Here is a 13,116-nt window from a genome sequence, read left to right as displayed (position 1 = left end):
AGAGGGCCGCCCGCACCCACCAGGTGTGTCTATCTGCACCTGCTCCTGCCTCAGCACCTGCATTAACCCCCCCAGAGGTGATCTCGTAGCTGCACTGGCCTTCGTGGCAACAGGGCATCACCACTCCACCCTCTCACTGTCATCTCACAGGCGCCCACCCTCAGCACCCAGAACACCCAGACACTCTCCAAAGGATGTGAGCGCATCAGAGGGGATGTGTGCATATCCTGTGGGGGTGTTAGGCATGCTGGGTTGATGGACGTGTGGTGGAGAGGCGGGGGGAATTTTTGCATGCATTGGTTTGCAACTGTTGCAGGCGTGGGAGGGTGACAGTGTGCTGGGGGATGTTCGCACGCCAGGGGGGGGATGTGCACACCAGAGGCCTCTGGCTTTGCAGATCCGCAAACCCCCGTGGTGCGGCCATGAGGACGTCAGTCTGGCCCGCCATGGTGGCTGTCCCTGCAATCCTGCACCTTCTGGGGCAGGAGGCCGATCTTGCGCAGCCACTCCTGGGCGCTGATGGCCTGCAGGCTCTACTTCAGCTCAGCCTGCAGGCTCCGCTTGGCGCCCTCACAGCTGTCACCACCGCCATGTGGGAGTACAGGCCGCCCTCCGCCGGCCTGCCTCCCCTGTCCAGAGGCTCTCTGCACTGCTCACCTGCACAGAGTGACTGGGGCTGGGCAGAAGCCAGGAGTCCTGCCCTGCCCAACCCCGGCCGATCCGCCCCTGTGCGAGCTGCCTCCCCACCATGAAGGGTCACGGATCCGGGTCCCGGGACCGTGGACAGCCTCAAGCACTGCTCCCCACCCAGCAGGGTCACAGATCCGGGTCCTGGGACTGCGGACAGCCTCAAGCACTGCCACCCCGCCCGCGAGGACATGGATCCAGGTCCCAGACCGCGGACAGCCTCAAGCGCTGCCGCCCCGCCCACCAGGTCACGGATCCGGGTCCCAGACCATGGACAGCCTCAAGCGCTGCCCCCCACCTGGCAGGGTCACAGATCCAGGTCCTGGGACAGCGGACAGCCTCAAGCACTGCCCCCCGCCTGGCAGGGTCACGGATCTGGGTCCTGGGTCAGCGGACAGCCTCAAGCACTGCCCCCCGCCCAGCAGGGTCACGGATCTGGGTCCCAGGACCATGGACAGCCTTAAGTGCTGCCCCCCGCCCAGCAGGGTCACGGATCTGGGTCCTGGACCGTGGACAGCCTCAAGCACTGCCCCCCCGCCCTCCAGGTCACAGATCCGGTTCAGACCGCGGACAGCCTCAAGTCTGCCCCCCGCCCGGCAGGGTCACAGATCCGGGTCCCAGGACCGTGGACAGCCTTGCCCGCTGCTGCCCGCCTTCAGTATGCAAATTAGCCGCCATCTTGTTGCTTCAGGGTTGGGGTCCCCACTGGGGTGCCTGGCCAGCCTGGATGAGGGGATGATGGCTGTTTGCAGCTGGTCACACCCCCTTCAGGGTGGGGGTCCCCACTGGGGTGCCTGGCCAGTCTGGGTGAGGGGCTGAGGGCCGTTTTCAGGCTGGCGGGCGACTGAAGCTCCCAACCTCTCCTTTTTTTCTTTTAATTTTTTATTCTGGGATTTATTTACCTTCTACGGCTGTCACTGGAGCTGAGAGCCGGCTTTAGCTCTGAGGCTTGGCTCCAGCTTGAGGCCTCGGCTCCAGCTTGAGGCCTCGGCTGCTGAAAGCAGGAATCTAGGGTTTGTTTAGGTTCTATAATTGCAACATTGTTTCGGTCCTGCTCGCTCCAGCTCTGCCGGCTGAAAGCAGGTTTCTGGGTTTTGTTTAGCTTCTATAATTGCAACATAGTTGCTTAGAGTGCAAGCTCAGAGGCCGGCAGCGGCAGGCAGGGAACCTTGGCTTCCTCCATCACTGGAGCAAGCAAGCCTCCTGTTCACTTCAGCTGCCTGGCTGCCGGCCGCCATCTTGGTTGGCAGTTAATTTGCATATCCTGCTGATTAGCCAATGGGAAGTGTTCGGGGGTATGGTCAATTTGCATGTTTCTCTTTTATTAGATAGGATAGATGTTGGGAGGAAGGGTCTTTCAATTCAGAGACATTCCAGGGCTGTCTGCCCATGTTCCATCTAGTGAAGTTTTGTAGTTTTCCGGTATAGACCTTACACGATCTTTATTCAAGTTATTCCTGATCATTTTATATTTTTATTTCTATTTTAATTATTATATATAGTAAAGATGTTTATTTTTTCATCTTTAGTTTATAATCTGCCATCAGTAAACTATATCCTGTTGAGTCTCATAAGTCAGGATGTATTATGTAGAGAATCACATTATCACAAATAACTTTAATGCCACCCTTTTTAAGTATCTATAGCAGTGGTTCTCAACCTTCCTAATGCCGTGACCCTTTAATACAGTTCCTCATGTTGTGGTGACCCCCAATTTCATTGTTACAAATTGAACATAATTAAAGCATAGTGATTAATCACAAAAACAATATGTAATTATATATGGTTTTCGATGGTCTTAGGTGACCCCTGTGAAAGGGTTGTTCGACCCCCAAAGGGGTCACGACCCACAGGTTGAGAACCACTGATCTATAGTCATAGTTATCTTTAACTAACTGCCCGGCCTGCATTTTTGGAAAAAACTTTGAGCTGCAGCCTGTCTTGTCCACATTTGGCCAGCCTTTCATCTCCTCCCTGCCTTGAGGCTATGGACACAACTTATGCATGACCTGCCAATTTTTAAAGTCAATGAATTATTGACTATTCTTGTGTTCCTTTCTGAAAAACCTCTTTCTGTGGCTATTGCCACATCAGCCCAGCTCTCTCTGCCCTTGGGAATGCTCCTTTTATGACTTGACGCACATTTTTTTTCTTGTCCACCATTAAATGGTGCAGTGACTGAAAGCTCAGTTATTCTGCCTATTCTCCTGGGCCTTCTGCTGGCAGGGATGTGGATGTGGGAACCTCTCTCCCACCAGTCCTCCCACAGTGTCTTCTTGGGTACACAGCAGGAGCCTGACCCTGGAACCTGCTCCTGTCCTCCTGCAGGGCCCCACCAGCCCTCCAGTCCTGTTTCCTTGCCTCCCCTCCCCTCACCATGTCCCAGCATAGCCCAGGGTCCTCAGTGTCCTCTGAGCACCTACTCATGCACTTGGGGGCTCAGCCTGCATGCAGACTATGCAAAGAAAGCTACAGATCAGGAAGACAAAGGAAAAATGGTTCTTAGAAAGAAAATGAGGCAGAGAATGCACCAGAGCCATGGAGGAGGAAATGCCTGGGCAGTGTCCACTAAGGGGCCCAGCCTCCCTCAGCCCCACCAGCTCCCCTCAGCTCTAAGAATGAGAAGTAGGACAGGTAGGGGCCACTTAATAACTTCACTGGCAAACATAGGTTGAGGTTACGGAAGGCTGACTAGCATGCTGGAGGGCCCTCAGATGCTGCTGGGTTGGGGTGGACGGAGGCGGGGGGAGGGGGCGCTGGTAGCCAGACAGTGGCTTCCACCTGGGAGAGCAGACTGGCAGGGAAATGGAGGACTGCCATGTCCCCAGGACCCAGCATTCCCACTCCTCGTAATATACACGAGAAATACCAGGCACATGTGTACAAGGAGACACATCTGAACAAGTTCCTGTGCAAATATTCAGAAATGCCAAGTTTACATGAGACTAGATACAGCACCCCCCCACCACCACCGATCCATGGTTTCACTTTCCACTGTTTCAGTTACCTGTGGTTACCACAGTCAACCATAGTCCAAACATATTCAATGGAAAGTCCTAGAAATAAATAATTCATGTTTTAATTCTCATGCCGTTCTGAGCAGCTTGTTGAAATCTTACATCATCCACTCCATCCTATCTTGGATGTGAATCATCCCTTTGTCCTGCATCTCCACGCTGTATATACTCTCTGTCCATTAGCAGTCTGGGTTATCAAACTGACTATATCACAACTGTATTAACAGTGTTTGTGTTCAAGTCATCCTTATTTTACTTAATAACGGCCCCAAAGCGTAAGAGCAGTGATGCTGGCAACTCCAAGATGCCGAAGAGACACTATAAAGTGCTTCCCTTAAGTGAAAAGGTAAATGCTCTCAATTTCATAAGGAAAGAAAAAAGATTGTATGCTGAGGTTGCTGAGATTTATGATAAAAATGACTCTTCTATCCATGAAATTGTGAGGAAGGAGAAAGATATTTGTGATAGTTTTGCTGTCGCACCTCAAACTACAGAAATTACGGCCACAGTGTGTGATAAGTACTTAGTTAAGATAAAGAAGGCATTAATTTGTGGGTAGAAGACATGAACCAAGAATGTATTCCGGTTGATGGCAATGTGTTGTTCCAAAAAGCATTAAGTCTCTACGAGGGCTTCAGCAAGGGATCCCTTGAAACAGGTGACACCAAGCCATATACTGAAAGTAAGGGATGGTCACACAGACTCAGAAATAGGTACAGACTGAGAAATATAAAAATTGAGAGGGAGAACACATTCATATAACTTTTATTACAGTATATTGTTATTATTCGTTACTATTGTTAATCTCTTATTGTGCCTAATTTATAAATTAATCTTTATCAAAGGTGTGTGTGTATAGGAGAAAACTTTGCATATGCAGGGTTTAGTGCTACCCATGGTTTCAACCCCCTGGGGGTCTTTGGTGAGGGCTATTGTGTATAAATATACCTCCTGTGGAATGAAGAGTTAGATCCACATGCATCTGCGCTGATAAGTCTTGAATGTAAGCAGCAGTGGGGCATGTGCAGTGTTTTACCACTGCTGCTGGCTTTCTGAACACATGGTATGACAGGGCATGTTGTTGAGAGCTCACCCACCATGATTGTGCAAGAGGCAACGCCCACTTCTGGTGGCAGGGTCTGGGGGGCACGGGAGCAGAGAAGAGGCTGCCGGGCCCTTGTTCTTTAGTGTTTTGTGTTTTATTCATTTAAAAATAAGCTGAAGCAAATAAAACAGTGTTATCACTTATTAATCCTTAATATCAGGTACACTGGTTTCTCATTGCTTTTAGTGTCTCTAAGGTTTGAAATAGTGCAGAGAAATAAAACTATTTTTCAAATTGTAAATCTAATGACCCATCTCATGGAAGGAGCTTTATCTTCAAACCTGCCCCCTTACCTGGAGCACATCGTGGCCCTGTGTGGCCTTGGGCTTGAGGGTCAGAGTTTAGACTGTTCATTGGATCTCACGGGGAATGCAGGACTGAAATGTGCACCATCACTGTGGTTGTGGGTTGAGGAGAAGTGACCAGGAACTCCCTGTGGGCCCTGCTCAGCCAGGATTGGGCTGCCCCTCTCCCAAGTCCCCTTTCCCTGGCCTGACAGAGTGCGAGTTACTGAGCTGGCTGGACCCTACTCCCTGAGCTCTTCCCTTCCTCAAGGTTCAGTCTGGATCCCGGGTTTCTAGAAGATGTCTCTGAGAAGGTTGCTGTTGTGCCGAGTGGAATACAGCAGGATAATCGCTTCCTTGTCTTTTCCAGTGTCTAGGTTTCCCATATTCCCCGGCTCGTGACCCCTTCCTCTGCCTCCCACCTCAGCAAGGCCGCATGTCTCTCTGACTCTCCACTCATCATCCCTTTTTTCTCTCACCCAGCTCAGAGAGGTTCTCTACTCTAAGGTATGCCTGTGATTGTACTGGGCCTACTGAATAATCTGGGATAATCTCCTGTCCTGAGGTCTGTGACCTTAATCACAACTGTGAAGTCCCTTTCCCAGGTGAGGTCACATATTCAGAGGTCCCAGGGACTAGGACACGGGCATCACTGTGCCTGCCACATCTGCCTTCTTTACTTGGGACTAAATTTGCTCTACTTCCTCTCGTTTCTTAAAATAGGAGCTTATATCATTAATTTTAGACTTTTCTAATACAACTCTACATTTTTCTCAACTCAGTTTTAGCTGTATCCCACAGATGCTGATATGTTGTTTTAAAATCATTTTATTATCAAAAGTTCCAATTTCTCTTACAATTTATTTCCTTGACCTTTGTGTAAGTTATTTAGAATGTGTTGCTTAATTTTCAGATATTTGCTAAGTTCATAATATCTTTTTATTAGTTGTTTCTTATTTAATTCTGTGGTGGCCACAGATATACCTTGTGTGATTTCAGTCTTTCTAAATCAGTGGTTCTCAACCTTGTGGCCCTTTAAATATAGCTCCTCATGTTGTGACCCAACCATAAAATTATTTTCATTGCTACTTCATAACTGTAATGTTGCTACTGTTATGAATTGTAATGTAAATATCTGATATGCAGGATGGTCTTAGGCGACCCCTGTGAAAAGGTCATTCGACCGCCAAAGGGGTCGAGACCCACAGGTTGAGAACTGCTGTTCTAAATTATGTAATTTTCTGATAGTAGAATACTACAGTATGCAGCCTTTTCAGATTGGTTTCTGTCATTTAACATTATGAACTTCATGTTCCTTGGTGACTTTTCATAGCTTGATGGCTCATTTCTTTCTTTTTTTAAAATGTTTTTATTAAATTTTTTTTAGAGAGAGAGGAAAGGAGATGGATAGAGAGAAACATCAATCGGATGCCTCCTGCATGACCCCTACTGGGGATCGAGCCTGCAACCTGGGCATGTGCCCTGACTGGGAATCAAACCCGTGACCTCTTGGTTCATGGGTCAACACAACCACTGAACCACACCAGCTGGGCGATGGCTCATTTGTTTTTGTCACTGAACAGTGTTCCACTGTCTGGATGAACTACAGGTTTTACTTTTACTTTTTTTTAAAAAAAATATATTTTATTGATTTTTTACAGAGAGGAAGGGAGAGAGATAGAGAGTTAGAAACATCGATGAGAGAGAAACATCGATCAGCTGCCTCCTGCACATCTCCCACTGGGGATGTGCCCACAACCAAGGTACATGCCCTTGACCGGAATCGAACCTGGGACCCTTCAGTCTGCAGGCCGACGCTCTATCCACTGAGCCAAACCGATTTTGGCTACTTTTACTTAAAAAAAAAATATATTCTAGTACACTTTTTGTGGGAATAGTTCTAGGAGTTATGAACACCTCTACCATTCAGAGTCTAGACCAGCAGTTCTCAACCTGTGGGTCGCGACCCCTTTGGGGATCGAACGACCCTTTCACAGGGGTCGCCTAAGACCATTGGAAAACACATATATAATTACATATTGTTTTTGTGATTAATCACTATGCTTTAATTATGTTCAATTTGTAACAATGAAATTGGGGGTCACCACAACATGAGGAACTGTATTAAAGGGTCACGGCATTAGGAAGGTTGAGAACCACTGGTCTAGACCCTAAAAGGGTAGGTTTCTTGGAGGAGTGGTTTGTTATACAAACAAGTAAATGTACAAGTTGGGCCTGAATCATCTGGTTTGCACTAAAAGGGAGGAAACTCACAAGACTAATGAGGTAATTTCAAAATCACACATGGGCCACCTTGAAGGGCTCTGGGTGCCAGAGATATATAACACTGTGAACATCAAAAAAATAGGGGCTGCAGTGGACTGAATTACAGCAAATACATAATAATCCATGAGTCATAATGAATCTGAATCACAAGAACAGAAACATCATTCTTCTCTGGAGGTTGTTAGGTGAAACCTACTCAGTGTTTTAATCATCAGTAAATGAAAATGAAAGAATCCAGCACGCATTTGTCTTTTGCTATGGAGACTATATTTCAGACCATGGACAAGGTAAAGTTTCTACTTATAGATTATTGTTTCAGAGAGACCACTAGACCTGCTGCCAACCACAACATCAAGAGAGGGGCCGACCCAGGTTCTGTTCTGCCTTGTGCTTTGACCCCATGGGAAGGTCACAGCCCAGCACAAAGGAGGAACTGAACCTGAGTCTGAAGCAAACCTCTAAAGCTAACTGCTAGTTTACAGAAATTCAAGGTCAGAGGACACGTCAAGATATCATGAACAGGCTCTCAGCCAGATGTAGAATTTAGAAGATTCTAAAATGGCTTGTATGTTCAGTAAATAAAAAGCTTATAAAAAGAGAAGAGGCAGCTACAGAATAAAATATATCATAAGTCATTCTGTCAACCTGATTTAGATTATTATTGAATAGAGCAATTATAAAAAGACATCTTAGAGACTATTGGAAATTTGAATATAGACTGTTAGGTGACATTAAATAAATTTTCTTGATTTCTGCATAGTGGCTATGAGAAATATTCCTAGATTAAATGCATACTGGAGAATTTCTTGGTGAAATGGCATGCTATTTGAACTTGCCTGCTCTGCTAGCCAAGCAGCACCCAGACTTGCCCCTCAGTTCAGGTCTGCTCTGCATTCATTCTGGGCCTGGGCTAAAGGGGCAGCAGCATACTTCTTTCCTGGAGGATCACACAAGCACAAAGGGCAAGCTGCCTGGGAAGGAACTCTTAGGGCCTGTGTCCTGCCTCTTCTGTTTATTAAGGTCCCACCATTCCAAACAAGTCACGTGACCTCTTAGTGTCGGAGGTGCTGGAGGGTCACTCCACCACCTGGAGCCATGGTTGTGCTGCATGTAGTTTCATTGGCAGAGGGGGAGTGAGGTGGGGAACAATCATTCAAACTGTCATACATCACAGAAGAAAAAAGGACATATGAGGTGACACTAGTTGAACCGGGACAACACACTTGCACACTTTGACAATCATGTTACATTGTTAGAAACACAATGGGACGTTATGCTAGCAATGCTATGTTCATTTTCCTGTTTATTTCTAATCCATCTGTCCATGAATATTTTAATGCTTGCTTGTCTGTGGAAACATGATCTTTATATCAATAGAAAATAGCCATCCTTGTTTAACTGACTATCATTGCTGCTGATTCATGCATGCTCTCCTCTGTGGGGTTTCTGTTAAAGTAGATTGAACCAAGGCAATCTGGTTTTTATTTCTCTCCCCAACCCCTCTCTTTTTCTCAATTGTTAATCTATATCCTGTCCTCAACTTTCAGAGAGAGTGTTTAGATTTTTTTCCGAACAACCACTACAAGAGCAAGTGCTCGTAGGTTGCTTATTGCCAGATGCCTGGATTGATTGAAGATGAACATGAGACTTAATGAGTAGTCAGCCAAGGGTATCTGGGGATGGGAATTAGGGGCCATCTTGTGCTCCTTTAAAACACAGGAAAGAGATTGGAAAACAGTCCCTGCTCTGAGCAGAAAGATAAGAGGCAGATGGGAGAGTGACTGGGGCTGAGCCCCACAAGGCTTTGTGTAGAGGCTTGTGTGGCCACTGCCCCTGGCCCTGTGGCCTGACCGTCTGTGCTTCCTGACTCGCACCACTAGCCTCGTAGGTAGCCATTACTCAAGGCAAGTTGCTTCACCTATCCGGATATCATTTTAGGTAATAACAGCAACTGGTCATTTGAAGAGTTAGCATGTATAAAGTGCTTGACACAGTACCTGGCCTGCTGTGGGGCTGTCTGCTATCATGCATTGCTGTTTAAGCTGGACCCTGTTGAGCTCTAGCACATTTTGCTGGATTACCCCTTTCACAAGTAGAGGTATCCGAGAAGCAACTTGGCTAGTTTGCTATGGTAATTCAGAGGTGGGAAAGGCCTTTTTCATCTTGGGAATTATGGGCTGGCTCTACAGGTGTGGTAGAATTTGAGCTCTCACAGGCCACAACGACCCATGCGCACCTCTCCTCCTTGCTCATCAACCCACTACACCGGCCCCTGGCTGTTTTCTAACCATCCTCACACTGAGGCCTCACATTGGCTATTCCTCTGCCTGGAATGCTATTCTCCCTCCATTAGTTATGCCCTCACCTTTACTTAAATGTCACCTTCTCAGCGAGGCCAACCCTGAAAGTCCTGTTGATCACCAACCCCCAATCGCAAGCATGCATGTGCACACATACATGCAGACACATACACATACCCACACACACTCCCTTACTCCTGCTCACCCTTTTCCTTTATCAATGGACCTTATCACCTTCTTTCTCAGGTGTTCAGTCTACCTTTGAAGACAGTCTCTGGGGGCAGGGCCTGTCGGTGTGTTTGCTGATGAACCTGACCCAGCCTAGAACCAGGACCTGGAACAAAGCATGCTTGATCTGTTTGCTGAGGGAACCTGTTGAATTTGAGGTCACAATTCAATTTTCCCAGCTTCATTAGAATTACTCCTAAAATCAATTCTGATTCTGAAGTGTCTTATTACCTTCACTATGTTTCTAACCTGAAGAGAATGACCTGTGGCCAGTGAAAGTATTAACATTCTGTACAAATGAAGAGTAACATCACCACACACTCCAGGTTGCATCACTGAAGGAACAGGACGTTCTTTCTGATTTCACTACCAATGACCCTGTTAAAGGAAATGAACAGCTGAGAAGCAGGTCTGCATCCAAAAGGCATGAATACCAGCAGGTGACATTCACCCTGTCAGGAGGTTAATGGGAGCCAGGGTGCAATTCAGGGTTAAGAACTTCAAAAGAAGTGGTCAAGCTAAGGGAGCAACCAGAAGTGAGGACCAGGCCCTCAGTAAGGGTGGGAGAAGGGTGGGTCAAGATCTGGGCTGAGGTGGGTCAACCAACAGGCACTGAGGTTGGGTGCAGGCAGGGCACAGGTGGACAAAGCAGACCAGGAGAAGCAAGGGTCACAGGTGAGTCATTGTCTGCAATAGGATGGGGCCAGGCAGGTCACCAGCGGGGTAGATGAGAGTACCTGGGAGTGTCTCCTTCTCCCGGCCTGTGGACGCCTGTCCTGCCAGCCCACCTGCTTCCCCCGAGGGTGAGGACACTGTCCATCTACCAAAAAGCAAGGGAAAAGTGTCATGTTACCTGATGAACTCAGCAAGGCCAATGTTATGGTACACCTCAAAATCCCACTCGGCCCCAATTCCTTATCATTCTCACATTTTGGGGGTTCACAGAACACCTGGTATAGTTGAAATTTGATTTGTGGCCATCAGCAGTTGTCAGACACAGTTCCATAGGTCACGGTGCTGCTCCCTGGTGTGCCCCCGATTGTGTGCTCCTGTCCACACCTATGTGGGTGCTCCCATTGTATCCCAAGGTAACCCCTCTGCCTCTGCTCTGATCTACTCAAAAGACCTTTATCCTTTCCTTGTAGCCAGTATACCTGAGCTGCACCTCAAAGTTTCAACTGCTCAGTGTGGCTTCTGACTTAGAACACACTTGGAACAGGATGCATCCTCGGTTACAGCAGAAATGCATTTTTAAAAATCTGGCAACACATTTGGAAGAATTCAGAGGTGCCAGAGTGCTGTGGACCCCAGCCAAGTACCACTGTCTACTTCAATGCAGCAAAGTGACTAAGGAGGAGGCCCTGCCTGTCACCCACTTGGGAGGTCTTCCCTGAGACTCCATGTGCAGTAACCCAGTGCCACCAACCCCAACCCTCCTGGGTCTCAGAAGGCTCCTTGATGAATTTGGGTGGCAAGAACACACTTCCAAAAAAACTCAGATGAAATCTCACGATATAGTCAATATCTTACTCATACCTAAAGAATTATATTCCAGAAGTAGGCACTGGATTATAAAAGACATGCCAAATCCCTAAAAGAGGGAGAAACTAACAATTCTTGAGCAGTTTATTATTAATAAGCACTTTCATTATTATTCTCTTACACCTAATATTTGCCAGATTAGGAAGCAGGTATAATTATCACCACTTTTACAGAGGAGGCATAATGCTCAGAGAGGGAACATAGTTGTCAGGGTTGTAAGGAAGGAAGATCCTGCTCCATCGCTCCATTGGTGCACTCTAGCCTCTGGGGCATGCTCCTGTGCAAGGAGCAGGACAGATAATTCCTTCCAAGGGTGAGGGTAAATTCAGGACACGTTCCTATTTACAGCATTTTAATGACTGTTATTCTGTGTCCCTTCTATGTAGGAGCAGTAATATGCCAGAACATTCTCTGCTCTTCATGCTCCCAAAGTGGTGGGTGAATTTCTCAGTGATTAAATAACAGTAACAAGCCATGAGTCTGGATAAGCTTGGCAATACACATAAATTCTTTTAACAATATTAACAATAAAAATTCTTCCTAGTGTTAGGTGGTTTTCATAACTCTTCAAAACGATAGATATTTAAATATAGAGTAAAAATATAAATAAACAAAGTCAGACTCCTACTTTGCTGAGCTCACGGTTACTGTTACCATCTCTGTGGGTCCATCCAGGATGTTCTTTCTGCGTGGGGGTGGGGGTAAAAACGCACACATGCCTACTCTACACCTGGCACAGTACCTTCATAAATCTTGGTATTTTCTTGAATAAGCACATTTAGAGGTACCTCAGCATAAGAAGTAAAATACTGCACATTTTTAATTTCAGAGAAGTTAACCAAAATCTTCTCCATGTAGGTCTCTGCAAATTATACCCTATCAAATTCAAGAGTGCTATCTCTCTAGCCACTCACTGCCTACATGATTGACTGTTCACATTCTGATCTCTAACAAATTGAGAGGTGAAATGTTACCTCATCAGTTTACCTGTTCAAGAATTTAAGCTCTTGTTTATGTTCGCTGAACATCTGGACCTTGTATGTGTGAAAAGCCTGCTCATGGCCTTTGTCCACAAAGCAGAATAACTGATGACTCACCACGAATGGCGCAGGAATCACCACATTACTCCCTTCTGACTGCCCAGTGTGAGTCCTTATTAGCTATTTTTGGTCCTTTCACTGATAATCTCTATGTGATGTTCTTAAATGCCTTCTGCATTGGTCAATTGGTCTGAAACAGCATGAAGCAAATGGATTGTGCCCTTGGTCCCCTCTGTCTCTCACCCCTCACCATCCTCTTCCATCACTGTCATGTATGCCACTGCTGTTTCTTGTGAGGTCTTCGACATGGACATCCATACTCCCTGTACATCATACACATGGGGTCTCCACCAGGCTTTCTGTCACCTTTTACCCCCTTACTCCATGGCCTTCAATAGAATCTGGTCCCATCTTCAAGGAGGTCTTTCAGCAAGAGCATGTGAGCAACACTTTTCCCTAAGTCCTCACATGTCTGAAAATATATTATTGAGAAAATTTTTTCTTCCCTAAAGATTTTGTATACTTTGCTACACTTTTATCTAGCATGAAAATCACTGTGAAAACATCTGGGGCCGGTAGACATAAATAGAAAAATGGGTAAAACTGAAAAAAAGCACTTCATAAAAG

The 13,116-nt window shown here is 46.6% G+C and overlaps 1 protein-coding gene across 7 annotated transcripts in view; it reads right to left on the bottom strand.

Annotated features, from left to right (window-relative positions):
* Positions 1 to 13,116, bottom strand: part of PCBP3 (poly(rC) binding protein 3) — a 207,905-nt gene that overhangs the window by 102,974 nt on the left and 91,815 nt on the right. Inside the window, exon 1 of one of the 7 annotated variants that reach the window (XM_023763561.1) lies at positions 10,645 to 10,663. The exons of the other annotated variants lie outside the window; for them this stretch is intronic. The gene's annotated coding sequence lies outside the window, so the exon portion shown is untranslated. Of the gene's footprint in view, positions 1 to 10,644; positions 10,664 to 13,116 lie in introns of those variants that run through there. 7 annotated transcript variants of the gene reach the window in all.

This window comes from Myotis lucifugus, unplaced genomic scaffold (assembly GCF_000147115.1).
Source record: "Myotis lucifugus unplaced genomic scaffold, Myoluc2.0 scaffold_291, whole genome shotgun sequence".
In the NCBI taxonomy this organism is placed as follows: Eukaryota; Metazoa; Chordata; class Mammalia; order Chiroptera; family Vespertilionidae; genus Myotis; species Myotis lucifugus.
Note: the sequence above shows the minus strand (reverse complement) of the source record. Positions and strands in the feature narration are given on the sequence as shown.